General features: G+C 37.5%; 1 protein-coding gene across 1 annotated transcript in view; it reads left to right on the forward strand.

The window, feature by feature from the left end:
* The first annotated feature begins 3,611 nt into the window (after window positions 1-3,611).
* kcnj6 (potassium inwardly rectifying channel subfamily J member 6) overlaps window positions 3,612-13,577 on the forward strand; it is a 30,235-nt gene continuing 20,269 nt past the window's right edge. The window contains exon 1 of the mRNA XM_061740566.1: window positions 3,612-3,780. The gene's annotated coding sequence lies outside the window, so the exon portion shown is untranslated. The remainder of the gene's footprint in view (window positions 3,781-13,577) is intronic.

A 13,577-nucleotide genomic window follows, 5' to 3' on the forward strand; every position in this document is an offset into this window, starting at 1 on the left:
TATAACAATGTCACTTTCTGAATGACTGTTGAATCTACAGTGAGATGTTTTTTTTTAATTATTATAATTATTATTGTCATTCAACATTTTGTTATTGGTATCCCTACTGTACTTGACAAAAAATGTCTGAGCACCTTGTGATTGTAACAAAAGATGTTTTAATTATGTCAAGTGGAAGTACCAGATAAGCACCTCAACAGTTCAATCTTCACTGAGACAACCAACATCTTTTAATGTGTTTTTGTTCTTTTACCGCATAATGCAAGAGAGATGTTCCGTTCTTCCTCTGGAGCACTTACAATTTAATTATTTGTAATATTATGTTTGCAGTGTTTATGTTTTTGTATTGTTATTTATGAGTTTGTGTTGGCTTCTAGGAAGCTATACTAATGTAGCTTTTTTTTTTTTGTTTCCAGTAAAAAATGAATGTCATTTTTAATCTTGGTAAAAATTAAATCTGTAAAATGTAACCACAGTGTTTTCTTCCCTAAATGATGAAGGTGTGGTGACATTTTAAGTATCTTAGATGATTTATATTGATAAGTCAATGATTCATAAGGGGAGCTCCAATAGGTATACACATTTATGTCTGTTTTCAGGGGTTTCATTTTTATGTATTTTTATTTTTTACAAATATGTACTGGGATTTTAAGGGAACTTGGTTCCATAATTTACTGCAGTGCCCTCATGTTCAGTTTCAAGGAAATGTGTGATCTTAGTAAAGGCTCGACTTTACTCGACAATTTGTAACTTGATCTGTGCTCTATGAATCCTAAATCAAGTTACATTGATGGCACCTGCGATGTAAATGTTCTTTAGTAAAGAATAAACATGTACAAAAAGGGAATAACAGAATTTTAAATAGTTAAATTATGCCATTGTTGGATTAAATTGAAGCCATCATAAAGTATTATCTGGCTATTAATGGTTCACAAACAGTATGGGAGTGCTTCATTGCACAAGTGAGCAAATTATAAGTGAAAGGTTGCTCAGGTTCGTGTTTAAAAGAAGTGGCCTGACATTAAACTATAAGAAAAACCAGAGAAGCTATATAGTAATTAAATCATTTGGTTGAAAATTTCTCTCACAATTCTCTTCACTTGTGCAAAACTGAATTAAAATGGATTATAAATGTGTTTATAAATGTGGCCCTGTGTTTGCTGCATATGTGCTTGTTGAATAAACAATGTCTTACAATGGATTTGAGGTGAAGACTGCATATTTTTCAGTAATAAAGTTTGCAGGGGTTGAAATAAATGTAGAGCAACTAATTTATAAAGCCTAGTTACTGGAGGCAAAAGCAAGTGTGTGTGTGTGTGTGTGTGTGTGTGTGTGTGTGTGTGTGTGTGTGTGTGTGTGTGTATATATATGTATGTGTGTATATATATATATATATATATATATATATATATACACACACACACACACAGTGTATATCAAGTTGTGTCAGAGGGGAACTATTGTTTTGAAAACCTCATGTCTGCCACTGAGGAAAGAAGTTTCAGCACCATGGAGAGCACCGAGGATCATTGCTGCTTTGCAGAAATAAACATGACTAAAGATTTATAAAGAAAGTTTTCTCAACCAATGTATATCCAGGTTATATGTAGTTATTGGTGGGTATTGGCTGATATTTTTGCCTTTGACAGTATTTGAAAGGAATTAAAATCATCCATTGTCATTTGTAATTATACTTTTTTTTGTCAGTGATTGACATTTCACCCAGTTTGTGTTTTCTGTTTTGCCCCGCCTGTCTTCCATCTGCCCTGATTGTTCACACCTGTGTCTCGTTACCCCCTTGTGTATATCTGGTCTTGTCAGTCCCTTGCTCCTTGTCGGTCCGTACTGTTTCCTTCCTCCATGTGTCCTGCCAAGTTTTCGGTTTTTCTCCAGTGTTTTTTGTTAATCCTGCTCTGCAGCGTTTTTGGTTCTTGCTTTTTTTTAAATAAACCCTGTTTTTGCTGAACTCCTGCCTCTCACTCTCCTGCATCTGGGTCCTAAACAACTACACCAGCCTGACATTTAAAAAAAAATATGTGTCAGACAGTCAAACTTTACCAACTTTCTTTTGCCAATTTAGAAATTTCAAATGCCATACATTTTGATTTTATAGAGCACCAGTTAATAAAGATGAAAATGCTGTGGTTTTTGTTTTTTGTTAAAGTTTATAACATTTGCAATTCTATTCTTTTTATTTTATTCCCCAGCTAGCTAGCTAATCTTATTTTTTAAATAAAACTTACATTTGAAGTTGAAATTCAGAAAATTTAATTTATATTCTATTTTTGTACATTAAAAAAAAAATAAAAACAATGCATCTCCTTTGTCCTGCAATTTCACAAACACAGACCACCCCTTACTTGCATTGGACCCCTTAAAAAGCTAGAAACGGCCCTGCTGATCACCTATGTCTTTAACAATCACTAGTATACGGAAGAGTATTAGGGCCAGGCAGTAAAAAGAAATTGAGAGTGGAAGATTTTTTTTATTGTGCACTTCGAGAAAAAAGACGAAATGTCATGAAAAAAGTTGAAATGTCGAGATTAATGTTGAAATACAATTTCGAGAAAAAAATAAAGTCGAAATTTTGCCTTTTTTCTCAACATTTTAACTTTTTTCTCGAAATTGTACTTCAACATTAATCTCGACTTTTCGACTTTTCTCTCGACATTTGGACTTTTTTCTTAAAATTTCGACTTTATTCTCAACATTCCGACTTTATTCACGAAATTTTGACTTTTTTCTTAACATTTCGACTTTTTTCTCGAAATTCTACTTCAACATTAATCTTGACTTTTCGACTTTTTTCTCGACATTTCGATTTTTTTCTCGACATTTCGACTTTTTTCTCGAAGTGCACAATGAAAAAAAAATCTTCCTCCTCTAAAATATTATTTTTTATTTTTCTCCTGCTTGGCCCCAATACTACGGAAGAGTATTAGGGCCATGCAGGAGAAAAAATATTTTAGAGGGGAAGATTTTTTTTATTGTGCACTTCGAGAAAAAAGTCGAAATGTCGAGAAAAAGTTGAAATGTCGAGCAAAAAGTCGAAATGTCGAGATTAATGTTGAAGTACAATTTCAAGAATAAAGTCAAAATTTCGCCTTTTTTCCTCAACATTTCGACTTTTTTCTCGAAATTGTACTTCAACATTAATCTCGACATTTCGACTTTTTTCTCGACATTTCGACTTTTTTCTCAAAGTGCATAATGAAAAAAAAATCTTCCTCCTCTAAAATATTATTTTTATTTTTCTCCTGCCTGGCCCTAATACTCTTCCGTACAACATTAATCTCGACATTTCGACTTTTTTCTCGACATTTCAACTTTATTCTCGAAATTCCGACTTTATTCACGAAGTTTAGACTTTATTCACGAAATTTAGACTTTTTTTCTCGAAGTGCACAATAAAAAAAATCTTCCCCTCTCAAATATTTTTTTTCCTGCCTGGCCCTAATACTCTTCCGTACAATACTCTTCCGTACTACTAATATGTTAGTATTTTGTTGCAATAAACGGTACAGCACGCATTTCTCCGCCTCTCCCTCTCTCTCCCCAGTCTTCCTCTTCCTCTCTCTCTCTCTCTCTCTGAGGGGTGGAGGCTGACGGCCGTGCTTTTCTGTGGATGGATGGAGGAAAAGGGGAACCAGTGGCTGTCCGCATCAGCTGCTTCTCACGGAGCCTTTTCCTTACAAGAAACCTCGCCGCCGGCCGAGGCTTTTCATGGGAATCAGACTAGTTAACATGCCCGCTGGAGTGATCGCTGGTCTGCAGCAGCAGGTAAGCGCCGTCCGCGCGTCTGCCGGCGCTCGTCATCGCTCCTCAAGCCGGATTTATGGTCCTGCGTTACATCGACGCAGAGCCTACGCCGTAGGGTGCGGCGTAGCCTACGCCGTACGCTCTGCGTTGGTGTAACGCGGAACCATAAATCAGCCTTCACATCCACAATAGCAGGGACAGTACAGTGGGGGTGGATAGTTACATAACAGTGCAAGACGAGCCACAGATCAATTAAGAAGGCAATCAGCACGCAACAAGAAAGAAAAAAGAAAAATAAAAGAGGAATATCTAGTTGTGAGGATGAGCATTTTGTTTAATTGAATAAGAAGTGATCAAGCGGCAGATTTTCTCTGAGGCACGGTGAAGGAAAAGCAGCTGGAGAGATGGAAGAAACAAGAAGATGTTGAAGAAAATGTTCCAGGCTGTGTGATTGTGCAGGCCCACGGCCTCACATCACTACAGGACTCAGGCGAGGCTCATAAACGAGTCACAATGCTACAGTGAGGTTGGAAATAAACCAGCATGAAAAGGCTTTTATTATTATCTGACCACCTTCATATCCATGACAACGGGAAATCTCCAGTCTGGCAGTTTGCTCTCCTGTCCTGCGTTTGCACCTGATGAAACAAAATAACTGAGAGTAGCCTGCTCCACAATAAAACACTGCTATTAGAATGAGGAACACCTTTGCTTTAACCTGTACTACAGGTGATTATCCATTAAATACAAAACGTGCAGCAAATCACCCTCAAAGATGTTTACTCGAAGTTAAATCCCTTAAAATAAGATCAAATAAAATGAATGAACAGGTCAAAGGTGTAATTAAGTCAAATCTGAATTATGCTCATGTGTAAAACTACAATAGAAAATCCAGACTTAGTTGTCAGAAATCACTGCCTCCTTAGATAATTAATTCAACTTAATTCCTTTTTTTGTAAGTAACATTTATGATGATAAACAACCACATCAATAAAAAAAGCCTACGCCAATGTCAAGCTTCGTGCCCTCATCAATCAGACTCATACACAGCTGATCTTACCTATTCATTTTTGTACCCGCTTCTATACATATTTTTTAAAAATCATTGTATTTATCACGCACTTAACGGGGGACTTATATTTTTTATCTCTTTTTCTCTCGTATTTTATCTATGCTATGGTTTTACAGCATCTAAGTCCAGCAGTATTTGTGATTGCCCAATGTATGTTGCTTTATATTGATTGTTTGGTTTGTTTCTGTACTGTCCTGTTGCATATGTTATCTGTACACGCACTGATGCTGATGCTTTTCCACAAATGAAGTTCCTAACGGGTAAATAAAGTTATTTATTATTATTATTATTATTATTATTATTAAAAAGACAATGACAGAATTAAAAACACAAGTCAAGTTTGTATCTTTTTTGATTTGGACAGAAACATTGCAGATGTTAAGCCGTTGTAAACTGGACTTGCTCACGTGACAGTGTCAGTTTTTGGACATAAGAGTTAGCCAAGTGAACCGTTAAAGGAATGCAAAAGTGCAAACATTCATAAGTCTTGCTTGGTTTTCCAGCTCTTCAGGATAATTCTGTTGATGGACATTTTCAATTTAATCACAGGACTCTAAAATATTAAGAGGTGAGTGCAACCAACAAGCAAAAACAATATAATCAATAGAAAAAGGCCACCCAAAAGGACATAATGTGTTTTAGTCAACACAGTTAAACTCAGGGTGTCAAAAGACAAATAGTGGGTAAATTGAATGGTATATTGTAGATAGACGAGAGGAGCAGTCGAACTCTTTGGAAAGCTTTGAAAGAATAGTTCCTATAAATTCACTTTGTTTTTGTTGAATGTACCAATTTACGTGAATGGGATTCATTGTCTTTCTTTGGGATTACAAATTGTTTGTATCATCCGAATCAGTGAATTTGTGGGCTGTAATGTCATGCAGACATAGTTAATCCCTAATGGAGCCAGTAATTGTAATTAAATGGGCTTTTTAGATTAAAAACATTTTTTTTTTTTAGTTCTCTGCATTGCAAATAGAAAAAGAAGAAAATTCTTGACGGATCTTTTTTTTTCTTCATGTTTAATTAAAGAAAGTCAAACTTTTGGACGTCGGTATCCCTCCAAAGGACCCACACCATCTGTAATTTGTTCTGCTGACCAGTGAAGTGTGTTACCTGACGCTGTAGTTCATGGCGATCGCTGCTCGTAGCGTTTCTAAGAGAGCTGCTTCTCGGAGGTGACTCAGTATTTAGCCTGGTAACATGATTCCACATTAGTCGACCTGTGTCAGTTTTATTGCGCTTCTCCTAATCACAGACTAATGGCGGTGGTTTGGAGTTAAACTGTTGATAACAAGCATCTGTTGATAACAGCAGAGAGCATTTGTTTGGGGGAAAACTGAGTGTCACGGCTTTGAGGGTGTAATTTCCACTGGAAGTGGGAAGTGCTATTTCTGTCTTCCTCAGTTTCACGGCTCCAGGCAAAATTTTTCTCACCAGTCACTATTTCTTTTAATAAGTGTGGAAACCCTGAGTTCACCTTCCAGGTGATGAACCCCATTTCTTTTCGTACCTCTGAAGATTGACTCCAAGGATGTGACAGTTGTTTCCTGTGTGATGTCTGTCCTCTCTGTGCTCAGCTGTTTAGACGCCTTAAAATAGCACACGTTCCCATGCGGCCTCCGCTCAATTTACTGCACATCTGTATCGAGCTACATGGTTATCGCTCTCTTCCGTGCAACAGAGATAAAAGCAAAGTGAGCAACAGATAAAATGATCGTGCCCTGACGTGTTCACACATGTCTTCAGAGTTTCCTTTGAACTCGGGTTGATCTTACATGTCGGGTGTGTATGTAACACATCCTGCTGCAGGCCTCAATGCGTTTTCACACAGTTGCGCTCGTGCAGCCATATGCTGTCTCTGATTGTGATAGCTACTGAATGACGTAAAGGTCCACTTCGTTTTATCCACACAGCCACATTTAGTGTTGCTTTATTAACTGATGGTGGACTTCTGCAGCTTACATGAACATAAAGCTTCACAGGCTCAGTCGTTCGTGTGAAAGTTAAAGAAAATATGTTGAAAATTTGGAAAGTAAAAGCTCATCCAGCGAATGGACGTTAAAGATAATAATGCTGAGAAACTGAAAACACTTCATTTGTACCGCTTTGGTTAACTATTGGTGTATTTTGCAGCTATGAAAAAGAAGAAGATACACATTTTACATTAGGATTAGGACAGTTTAAGTTAGGATTAGTTACTGTAGCAGTGTAAGCGTGTCTCATGTGTTGTTTAAGATTCATTAAAATTGGAGGCTGCTGTCCGTGTTAAATCTCCATCTCGTATATCACCAAGGCAACAGAATGAAGTCATATGGTGTGATGTAGGGATGGGTGGTATGGACTAAAAAATTTATCAGAATAATTTCTGGCATTTATCCCGATAACGATAAAAATGACGATAAAAAAAATACCAATTCAGCTCCACCTTTTTAACTATAAATCTATCACCACATTCAGTCTTTGGAGCCCCTAAAACACTGCTCTAAAAGAATACTAAATACTTCTAAACGTCATCAATGGGAATTTATCTTTCTTTCTTTCTTTCTTTCTTTCTTTCTTTCTTTCTTTCTTTCTTTCTTTCTTTCTTTCTTTCTTTCTTTCTTTCTTTCTTTCTTTCTTTCTTTCTTTCTTTCTTTCTTGCTCATTTCTTTCTTTCTTTCTTTCTTTCTGGCTCATTTCTTTCTTTCTTTCTGGCTCATTTCTTTCTTTCTTTCTTTCTTTCTTTCTTTCTTTCTTTCTGGCTCATTTCTTTCTTTCTTTCTGGCTAATTTCTTTCTTTTTTTTCTTTCTGGCTCATTTCCTTCCTTCCTTCCTTCCTTCCTTCCTTCCTTCCCGTACGTTGTGCGTCGATTTAACGCAGAACCCTAAATCCGACTTTACACAAAAACGTCATCAACGGGAATTTATCGTTTTTACTGCGAGATGACAAATTCTTACCGTGGGGTACATCGTGAACGGTAAAATATCGCCCATTCCTAGTGTGATGTTAACATTGTGCTTAAGTTTTTCATTATGATTCACTATTTCCAAAAGCATGACCAGAAGCAGGGAATCTAGCTAAGGACCGGTGTTGGAATAATCAGATGACCTTTTTCTTGTATCTAGTAATGTATTAAGTAATTAGTTACTTGTCATTTTCTTAAATGAATCAATTACTGGTGGCATTTTTTTTTAAATGAGTGGGGGAAAAGCACAGGAACCTGGCCAGCCATATTAATTCACTTTATGAAAACTGTAAGCGGAGGCGGGCTTTAATGATGATTCATCCAGAGCCACCATTCAAAACGGTAGTTTCTCTGATTGCTTGCCTTTTGTTGGTGGCGTCCAGACAGAGTTTTTTTCTCCATCTGTTGGTTTCTGGAAATTAAAGTCAAATCCACAGGAACCAGACCAATTCTCCGAGTCAAAGAGAAAAAGCATTGGGAGGTCTGGACGGGCTACTACATCACTGGGAAAGCATATTGTACCTGGCTGAGACTAAGTGGATGCACGTGGGATTTGAAGAATCACCTGCAGGATAATGCTTCCTTCCTCAGAAGTCAGCGAAACGTGAAGAACTGAGTTGGATGGAATGATTTACCACATCACGACAAAGTCCAGAAATAACAAGATGGAAAACAATGAAAAACAAGTCCAGGACTCTGGTATTACAGGCTTCATCAGATAACCGCACAACGGCAGAATGCTAGAAGCAGCAGTAAGACAGGATTGTGTTTTTGGTTTACTCATTTTGAGAAAAAAAAGATAAAAGGACTAAAACATTATTTACAGCTTTTACTTACAGTCAACGCTCTTAACCATGTACTGAGTGAGTGGATAAGTAAGAAATATAAGGTAAACTGCTTTCCTGAAGCTGGATAAGCTTCCCAAAGGCGTTTTAACCTATACAGTAAGTGCAGGCCAAGTGCCAGTTAGTATTTTTCACAGTAGCGACGGTTCATCTGAGATTTAGAAAGGTTGATCTATGACTTGATTTATGACTTTGCAATTGAGAAAAGTAGGTAAACTGGGATGTGACTGCATTCTGAGTCCCAACTGAGGCTGTAAATTAAATGCACCATCAATTTGTATAAGTTGACGTGTTTAAATTCTGGCGTCGGGGACTGTTTCACTTTTCAGTTCCAGCTTCGGGAACAAAGTTCAACGTGTAAATGTGAAGCACATGCATAAGCTTTCAACTGTACTGCAGCTGCCTCACCTGTTTCACCTGGGAAATGGTTAGGCAATAGATGCAGCATCAATTATAGAGTCATTATCTTTCTTTAAGGTGATCAATAGAACTCCTGCAGGTTCTCAGGGTACATCGATCGAGATCCACATGCTTGATTTAATGTTTATGGATCACAGAATAAGTTATTCTTTACTCTTTACTTTTACCCAAAGTGCATGAGAATAAAAGTAAAGGCTTTTTAAACTGCATTCGGTAGCACAAAAGTAATTTTTTTCTGATAGTAATGTAACCATTAACGTTTTGCGGACATTAATCTTGTTATCTATTACATTCAAGCCGATTCTATGTAGCAGTTCCACTTCTGACCACGTGGGGGCAGCATCTCGAAATAATACTCAATTGTTGAGCCCCATGTGGTCAGACGTGGTATTGCTACATATAGTGGCTTTAAAAGTAATGCTTCCTAGAACTGCTACTGGCATTTTATTGCCTTTTTGATATTGAGATTTCAGAAAATAAACAACTCAAGTGAAATAAGTCCTGCAAAAGTTCGTGGCATCAGCAACAGTTTAAATTATTTATGCTTTTATTGTGTCTTCACTCTTCACTATCCTTCTGTAAACATCACCTGAACAGGCCTGCATTATTTTGATTTGCACTTGTCTTGTGTGACAAAAAAAGCAGATGTGGGCTGAATGGCAGGTCCGTGCATAAAGCAGATCCAGCACATTGTTATTCTCAGGCCCCGGTGAAAAAAGATGAAACAGACAAATGTTATCCAACACCGACCGTGGCCTCATCCAGTACATTCCTGCTATATTGTGAGCACTTGGTAGAATGAGCTGTGCGTTGTCATGGAAACCGGCGCTGCTCAAGCTCATAATATTCCCCCGTGGATGGAGAGCAGAACGGCTTCAGCACATTCATTTGTTCCAGTGGTGGAAACACTGATGGTGGCTTATAGGCCGGGATGCGAAGATGGTCCGTCCTAATCTCAGGTCACTTCTCGGGGGTGGTGGGGGGGAGTGTGTGTCTGCTAATAAAACAGCCACATAGGGTTTCACACTTTCTTTCTCCACACACGCTGTGGACGTGGAGCGGCACCACATAATGCTGCCATATCACCTCTTGACAGCGATCTAGGCTTCAGCACGCTGTGTGAAAATTTGAGGGCTGTCAGTTTGCGACGTTACACAAATGCAGTATCTGAGCTAGGGATGGGCGATATTTAACCGTTCACGATATACCGTCCAAAAAATTCCCCACAGTAAGAATTTGTTCATCTCACGGTAAAAACGATAAATCCCGTTGGTGACGTTTTTGTGTAATACTGAAGGAAGGAAGGAAGGAAGGAAATGAGCCAGAAAGAAAGAAAGAAAGAAAGAAAGAAAGAAAGAAAGAAAGAAAGAAAGAAAGAAAGAAATGAGCCAGAAAGAAAGAAAGAAAGAAAGAAAGAAAGAAAGAAAGAAAGAAATGAGCCAGAAAGAAAGAAAGAAAGAAATGAGCCAGAAAGAAAGAAAGAAAGAAAGAAAGAATGAAAGAAAGAAAGAAAGAAAGAAAGAAAGAAAGAAAGAAAGAAATGAGCCAGAAGAAAGAAAGAAAGAAAGAAAGAAAGAAAGAAAGAAAGAAAGAAAGAAAGAAAGAAAGAAAGAAAGAAGAAAGAAAGAAAGAAAGAAAGAAAGAAAGAAAGAAGAAAGAAAGAAAGAAAGAAAGAAAGAAAGATAAATTCCCATTAATGACATTTAGTAGCATTTACTATTCTTTTAGAGCAGTGTTTTGGCTCCAAAGACTGAATGTGGTGATAGATTTATAGTTAAAAAGATGGAGTTGAATTGTTTTTTTTTTTTTTATCGTCATTTTTATCGTTATCGGGATAAATGCCAGAAATTATTGTGATAATTTTTAGTCCATACCGCCCATTCCTAATCTGAGCTGACCAAAAGGGAGGAGTTTTCAAAGCTCTCACAATCATTTTCCTTGTCTATGCGTACAGCATGTTGTTTATTTCTTTTTACCACTTATCCTTCACTGGTTTTAATTGATAGGTTTATTTTGTTTATTGGGGGTTATTAGTTTTATTTTCCTCCAGGTTGCTATTGATTGCTGTTCTTTTAACCACATTAGCCTGCAGTTCTACACTGGCATCATTGTCGGTTGAACTAAAGGTGAATCAGAGCAAAGGGAGAATGGGGGACATTCTGAGACACTTTTTTTAGGAAACAAAACCATCAAATTTAGAGAAATATGATTTAATATAATACTCTGAAATAGTGGTAATTATAATAAGACTCTCCAGTGCATCATATGAAGAATAAAACAACGTATAATTGTTTGTTTGCTAATGTGAAAAGAGAACAGCATCCTTAAACTCTTAACAGTTATGCATGAGGACAAACCTACTGATGTATTTTTAAAGGTCCTTATATTCCCAGCGTACAAGTGGATGTTGGGAACGTAGGGCACCTGCCCTCATTATATACCTCATCTGAAAGCATTAAACCTCATCATTTGACAAGTGGAAACCCTTTTAACATATCAATACCACAGCAGCCGTATTCAGCACTAATAAAGGCTACAGATACAAGCGTGGGTTCTTTCCTTTTCCAGGCGACCGCGTATGTTGGACTATGTAGTCCATCCCAACGTTTTGTTTTGGAGGTGCTTAAGACGTTGACTTTTTTAAACTGTCTTCGTTCAGTGGATCAGCGCAGGCAAGATACAACCATAGAAAACTCAAAATTAAAGGGGACCTATTATGGCATCTAATACCTGTTTTAAACAGGCCTTGAATGTATTAAAAACAAGCTTTTGATTGTTTTTGCTAAATAAATGAGAAATTCAGCCTCTAAACCATGTCTTTAACTTCCCATTCTCTAACCTCATTATCTATGCGGGATTCTGAGTGGGTGGGGCTATGATAATGAGGCACTGTGCTGATTGGCTGCCTGAATGACGCGATACACCGCTACAAAAAAAATGGCGGATGCTCCGGCCGGCGGAGTTACACCGTGTCATAACTGCATGCGATGCGAGCGAGCGTCAGCGACAAAATCAATTCCATCCATCCATTTGCTTTATTTTCTATTGGACTTTTATCTATTTTCTATTTTCTATTGGACATCTGATGGCATTTGGATTTTCTGATTTATTTATCTTGACCCAATTAGGTTCAATTATTCTAATCTATGTTATTTTAATCAGTCTGTATTTTGTACTTCCAGTAAGTGCTTTAAGTCTTAAAACCTTTTATTGTGGTTTCCGGATATTGTACATTAGTCTGTTTCTTGTATTTGGATTTGAATACTGTCATTGTAAACCCTAATGTGTAGTATTTATGTTTGTCAAGGACTACAGATGGAAATTAGCTGTGGCTAACTCTGGTGCAGCCATCTTTTTAATGTACCTGCACATTGTCCTTTAAATAAATAAATAAATAAATATATAAATACATAAATAAATAAATAAATAAATAAATAAATAAATAAATTAATAAATAAATAAATAAATAAATAAATAAATAAATAAATAAATAAATAAATAAATAAATAAATAAATAAATAAATAAATAAATAAACTGTCCTAACTGGCCGCGAGCGACGGAGCACTGCGCAGCGCTGCAGCGCGCCGTTTTGAGCTGAACATTTGTCGGACGCCCTGCTTCTATTTTCTTCCTGCCGCTTGCGTTGAAAGCAGGTTGAAAGCGCTGTAGGAAACAGTCATGGATGAGGAACGGCTGATCCAGTTAGTTGAAATGAGAAGTTATCTCTATGATACCTCCCTCATTTCACTACAAAAAACCTCAATTAAAGTGGCACGCAGTGCGACGCGATAGTCGGAACGCTCGCATGCAGTTAGGACATGGTGTTTAGTTGTGGGCGTGGTTTGCATTTTGGTTACGTAACGAAAATGTGCAGAATCTGAACGGCTCGTAGATCCACATCACACTGGACGGCTCTTCCAGGCGGCTGTACAGACACTGCAGAATTTGATTGCCTTCCTCCTTCTCTGAGTTGGCAGCTGAGGGGAGACCACTTTATATATGTTAAAGCAAGAAAAAACATGTTTTTCATAATAGGTCCCCTTTAAGTGGGAAACCTTAAAAAAGCATTCAAAGCATTCAAAACCAAAAGCATTCAAAACCAGTGATGGCCAAGGTGATGCAGAGAAAAATGAACTGATAGTCTTAGAGGCTTTAAGTTTGCACTGACCTCTGCCTTTACACGAAACCTGAGATCAAATGCACTTCTATTTTTGAGTAGTACTCGTTACGCTATATGACACCTACAATTGTCTGTAATGATATTGATTGAGTTAAATAAGAAAATGACCAGGTCCCAGGACATTATTTTTTCTTCAAGCTTCGGCGGATCACCTCACATAAAGGCAGGGAAACGCTGTTTAAAAAGCGTATTTTGAGTTTGGGAGCGTGGGTGACGACATGTTTCCCAGGCAGCCGCACAGTCTCATGCTTCGACTATTATGTGAATCTGCATGCTGGACTTTCAACAAAAGTGGAGTGGGAAGCCTTTTGTTCATGATATTATCTGCATGCATGTCTTGTTTGTGCAGCCG

This window comes from Cololabis saira, chromosome 14 (genome assembly GCF_033807715.1).
Source record: "Cololabis saira isolate AMF1-May2022 chromosome 14, fColSai1.1, whole genome shotgun sequence".
Lineage (NCBI taxonomy): Eukaryota > Metazoa > Chordata > Actinopteri > Beloniformes > Belonidae > Cololabis > Cololabis saira.